Genomic DNA, 6,653 nt, shown 5'->3' on the forward strand with positions numbered 1-6,653 from the left:
CTGACTTCAGACTATATTACAAAGCTTCAGTAATCAAGACAGTTTGGTATTGGCACAAAAACAGAAATATAGATCAATGGAACAGGATAGAAAGCCCAGAGATAAACCCACACACATATGGTCAACTTATCTTTGATAAAGGAGGCAAGCATATACAGTGGAGAAAAGACAGCCTCTTCAATAAGTGGTGCTGGGAAAATTGGACAGGAACATGTAAAAATATGAAATTAGAACACTCCCTGACACCATTCACAAAAATAAACTCAAAATGGATTAAAGACCTAAGTGTAAGGGCAGACACTATCAAACTCTTAGAGGAAAACATAGGCAGAACACTCTATGACATACATCACAGCAAGATACTTTTTGACCCAGCTCCCAGAGAAATGGAAATAAGAACACAAATAAACAAATGGGACCTAATGAAACTTAAAAGCTTTTGCACAGCAAAGGAAACCATATACAAGACCAAAAGACAACCCTCAGAATGGGAGAAAACATTTGCAAATGAAGCAACTGACAAAGGATTAATCTCCAAGATTTACAAGCAGCTCATGCAGCTCAATAACAAAAAAACGAACAACCCAATCCAAAAATGGGCAGAAGATCTAAATAGACATTTCTCCAAAGAAGATATACAGATGGCCTACAGACACATGAAAGAATGCTCAACATCATTAATCATTAGAGAAATGCAAATCAAAACTACAATGAGATATCATCTCACACCGGTCAGAATGGCCATCATCAAAAAATCTAGAAACAATAAATGCTGGAGAGGGTGTGGAGGAAAGGGAACACTCTTGCACTGTTGGTGGGAATGTAAATTGATACAGCCACTATGGAGAACAGTATGGAGGTTCCTTAAAAAACTACAAATAGAACTACCATACGACCCAGCAATCCCACTACTGGGCGTATACCCTGAGAAAACCATAGGTCAAAAAGAGTCATGTACCAAAATGTTCATTGCAGCTCTATTTACAATAGCCAGGACATGGAAGCAACCTAAATGTCCATCGACAGATGAATGGATAAAGAAGATGTGGCACATATATACAATGGAATATTACTCAGCCATAAAAAGAAATGAAATGGAGGTATTTGTAATGAGGTGGATGGAGTTAGAGTCTATCATACAGAGTGAAGTAAGTCAGAAAGAGAAAAACAAATACAGTATGCTAACACATATATATGGAATCTAAGGGAAAAAAAAAAAAAAGGCCATGAAGAACCTAGTGGCAAGACGGGAATAAAGACACAGACCTACTAGAGAATGGACTTGAGGATATGGGGAGGGGGTGGGGTGAGATGTGACAGGGTAAGAGAGTGTCATGGACATATATACACTACCAAATGTAAAATAGATAGCTAGTGGGAAGCAGCCGCATAGCACAGGGAGATCAGCTCGGTGCTTTGTGACCACCTGAGGGGTGGGATGGGGAGGGTGGGAGGGAGGGAGATGCAAGAGGGAAGAGAAATGGGAACATATTGTATATGTATAACTGATTCACTTTGTTATAAAGCAGATGCTAACACACTATTGTAAGGCAAATATACTTCAATAAAGATGTTAAAAAAAAAAATTGAATATACTTGGGTAGATAGGGAAATAATTTTCTGTGTCTCTTTGTAATAGTGGTTGTCAGAAACAGTGGTTTTTAAATTGGGGGCAATTTATTAAAATGCAGGCTATCAAGACAGAGATGCAGAACATGAAGGGTGGGATCCAAATATCTGTAGTATTTGAAAAAAATAAGCACAGGTGATTCTGATATAGATGATTTTCGGAAGTCTACTAGAGAAATGTCATGCCTGTAGTTTTATTGCTTAATAGTGGAATTATTGCAAATTTGCTAATGCTTCCTTTTTTTCTTATTTCTGGGTTCAACAGCTTTTTGTGCTTTCATTAAATCTGATCATTTGAAAAAAAAAAAAAGGATGATATAGGCAATACAAGTAGCCCTATAACCATTAAAATTTTTAATCTTTAATTTAAATACTCCTAAAAATAAATCCCAGATTCAGTTGGTTTTACTGGTCAAAACTACCAAACATTTAAAACAGAAATTATCAATATAATAATTGTATGTGATCTCTTCAAGAAAATAGAAGAGGATGGAAAACTTCCCAGTTCATTTTCTGAGGTCAGTATTACTGTTATACTAAAACCAGACAAAGGTAGTACAAAAAAAAAAAAAAAAAAAGCACAGACCAATATCTCTTATGAATTTATATGCAAAATCCTCAACAAAATACTAGCAAACAGAATCCAGCAATGTATAAAAGAGAATAATACAGATGATCAGAAATGCAATGCTTATTCAACATTCAAAAATCAAACATAATCGAGGGGGATTAACCAAGATGGCAGAGTAGAAGGACATGCTCTCACTCCCTCTTGTGAGAGCACCAGATTCACAACTGGCTGCTGGACAATCATCGACAGGAAAACACTGGAACTCACCAAGGAGGATACCCCACATCCAAGGACAGAGGAGAAGCCACAGTGAGATGGCAGGAGGGGCACAATCAGAGTAAAATCAAATCCCATAACTGCTGGGTGGGTGACTCACAGACTGGCGAACACTTATACCACAGAAGTCCACCCACTGGAGTGAAGCTTCTGAGCCCCACGTCAGGCTTCCCAACCTGGGGGTCCGGCAGCGGGAGGAGGAATTCCTACAGAATCAAACTTTGAAGCCAAGTGGGAATTGATTGCAGGACTTCGACAGGACTGGGGGAAACAGCGACCTCACTCTTGGAGGACACACACAAAGTAGTGTGCTCATCAGGACCCGGGGGAAGGAGCAGTGACCCAATAGGAGACTGAACCAGACCTACCTGCTAGTGTTGGGGGGTCTCCTGCAGAGGCGGGGGGTGGCTCTGTTTCACCGTGGGGACAAGGACACTGGCAGCGGAGGTTCTGGGAAGTGCTCCTTGGCATGAGCCCTCCCAGAGTCTGCCATTAACCACATCAAAGAGCCCAGGTAGGCTCCAGTGTTGGGTTGCCTCAGGCAAAACAACCAACAGGTAGGGAACCCAGCCCCACCCATCAACAGTCAAGTGGATTAAAGTTTTTTGGAGCTCTGACTGCCACAGCAACATTCAGCTCTACCCACCACCAGAGCCTCCCATCAAGCCTCTTAGATAGCCTCAACCACCAGAGGACAGACAGCAGAAGCAAGAAGAACTACAATCCTGCAGTCTGTGGACCAAAAACCACAGAAAGATAGACAAGATGAAAAGGCAGAGGGCTATATATCAGATGAAGGAACAAGAAAAAACCCCAGAAAAACAACTAAATGAAGTGGAGATAGGCAACTTTCCAGAAAAAGAATTCAGAATAATGATAGTGAAGATGATCCAGGACCTCGGAATAAGAATGGAGGCAAAGATTGAGAAGATGCAAGAAATGATTAACAAAGACATAGAAGAATTAAAGAACAAACAAACAGAGATGACCAATACAATAACTGAAATGAAAACTACACTAGAAAGAATCAACAGCAGAATAACTGAGGCAGAAGAACGGATAAGTGACCTGGAAAACAGAATGGTGGAATTCACTGCTGTGGAACAGACTAAAGAAAAAAGAATGAAAAGAAATGAAGAGAGCCTAAGAGACCTCTGGGACAACATTAAATGCAACAACATTCGCATTATAGGGGTCCCAGAAGGAGAAGAGAGAGAGAAAGGACCCGAGAAAATATTTGAAGAGATTATAGTCGAAAACTTCCCTAACATGGGAAAGGAAATAGCCACCCAAGTCCAGGAAGTGCAGAGAGTCCCATACAGGATAAACCCAAGGAGAAACACGCCGAGACACATAGTAATCAAATTGACAAAAATTAAAGACAAAGAAAAATTATTGAAAGCAGCAAGGGAAAAACGACAAATAACATACAAGGGAACTCCCATAAGGTTAACAGCTGATTTCTCAGCAGAAACTCTACAAGCCAGAAGGGAGTGGCATGATATACTTAAAGTGATGAAAGGGAAGAACCTACAACCAAGATTACTCTACTCAGCAAGGATCTCATTTAGATTTGATGGAGAAATCAAAAGCTTTACAGACAAGCAAAAGCAAAGAGAATTCAGCACCACCAAACCAGCTCTACAACAAATGCTAAAGGGACTTCTCTAAGTGGGAAACACAAGAGGAGAAAAGGACATGCAAAAACAAACCCAAAACAATTAAGAAAATGGTCATAGGAACATACATATCGATAATTACCTTAAACGTGAATGGATTAAATGCTCCAACCAAAAGACACAGGCTTGCTGAATGGATACAAAAACAAGACCCATATATATGCTGCCTACAAGGGACCCACTTTAGAGCTAGGGACACATACAGACTGAAAGTGAGGGGATGGAAAAAGATATTCCATGCAAATGGAAATCAAAAGAAAGCTGGAATAGCTATACTCATATCAGATAAAATAGACTTTAAAATAAAGAATGTTACAAGAGACAAAGAAGGACACTACATAATGATCAAGGGATCAATCCAAGAAGAAGATATAACAATTATAAATATATATGCACCCAACATAGGAGCACCTCAATACATAAGGCAACTGCTAATAGCTATAAAAGAGGAAATTGACAGTAACACAATCATAGTGGGGGGCTTTAACACCTCACTTACACCAATGGACAGATCATCCAAAATGAAAATAAATAAGGAAACACAAGCTTTAAATGACACCATAGATCAGATAGATTTAATTGATAGTTATAGGACATTCCATCCAAAAACAGCAGATTACACTTTCTTCTCAAGTGCGCACGGAACATTCTCCAGGATAGAACACATCTTGGGTCACAAATCAAGCCTCAGTAAATTTAAGAAAATTGAAATCATATCAAGCATCTTTTCTGACCACAATGCTATGAGATTAGAAATCAATTACAGGGAAAAAAAACATAAAAAAGACAAACACATGGAGGCTAAACAATACGTTACTAAATAACCAAGAGATCACTGAAGAAATCAAAGAGGAAATCAAAAAATACCTAGAGACAAATGACAATGAAAACACGACGACCCAAAACCTATGGGATGCAGCAAAAGCAGTTCTAAGAGGGAAGTTTATAGCTCTACAGGCCTACCTCAAGAAACAAGAAAAATCTCAAGCAAAAATCAAACATAATCTATTGTATCAGTAAGACAAAGAAGAAAGATTATATGATTTTATTAATTGATATAGAAAAACATTTGACAAATTCCAACACCCATTCATTAAAAAAAAAAAAAAAACTTGGCAATTACCAATAGAAGGGAATTACCTAAATTCAATAAAAAACATTTAAAAAATCCTGCTGCTAATAACATGCTTAATGGTAAAATTTTGCATGCTTTCCTCCTAAGATCAGGAATAAACTAAGAATGTCCACTTTCATCACTTTTATTCAAACTTTTATCCACATCAGTAGGACAAAAATAAAATAAAAGGCATACAGATTGAAAAAGGAAGAAATTAAACTCTTTGCATTTGAAAATGACATGATTGTGTATGCAGAAAATCCACAAAAATATTGTAAAAATTATCCTAGAACTTTTAATAAGTGAGTTTAGCAGGGTTTTGGGATATAAAATCAACACACAAATATCAATTGCATTTTTACCTACTAAGAATGAACTAAGAATTTTTAAAACAAAATGTTATTTGCTATCACTCCAATAAAATAAAATACTTAGGTATTCACTTAGCAAAATATTTAAGAATCTCTCTGCATGCTGAAAATTACAAAATGGAGATGAAAGAAATACAAGAAACCTAAATAAATGGAGGGACACATTGTGGCCATGGCTTGGAAGTTTCAACATAGTAAACATGTCAGTTGATCTATGTGTCTAATGCAATTTCTACCAATACCCCCATAAGATTTTTTCATCGACATGTGTAAGCTCATTTCAAAATTTACATAGAAAAGCACAGGCCATAATATAGTTAAATCAGTTTTGACAAAGAAGAATAAGGTGGGGGGACTCACTCTACCTGATATTAAGCCTTTCTATATAACTACAGTGTCATTTGTAATGACAAAATTATAGACATCGTAAGCAAATTTGTGGTTGCTAGGAATTAAGGATGTGGTAAGTGGTTGGGAGGTGGAAGTAGTTACAAAACGGCAACAGGAAGGATCCTGTGATGTTACCACTGTTTAGAATATTGACTCTAGCAGTGAATACATGAACCTAAACATGTGATTCAATTCTATGGAATTTAATTAACATGCACATGATTGCAAGTGAAACTGGGGAAATCTGAATAACATTGTTGGTTTGTATTTATGTCTGTATACTGATTGTGATATTATATTACAGATATGTAAAATATTACCTTTGGAGAAATTGGGTAATTTGTGCAAGAGATCTCTCTGTATTATTTTTTACAACTGTGTGTGAATCTATAGTTATCTTGATTAAAAATTCAATTAAAAATGTAATAAAACCTCACTGTAGGACCTGGAACAAGAAGGAATTCAAAAGAGCTTCTTGTATGACCTGCTCAGCTTCATCTTGTTCACTGTTTTAGAGAGAATATTCACTGAATTAAAACCTCTTGAGGGTAAGTCCATATCTAATTCCTCTCTGTACCACTAAATCTGGCATAGAGTTTGTCACACAGCAAGTGCTCAAG

Source organism: Balaenoptera acutorostrata, chromosome 17 (genome assembly GCF_949987535.1).
Source record: "Balaenoptera acutorostrata chromosome 17, mBalAcu1.1, whole genome shotgun sequence".
Taxonomy (NCBI): Eukaryota; Metazoa; Chordata; class Mammalia; order Artiodactyla; family Balaenopteridae; genus Balaenoptera; species Balaenoptera acutorostrata.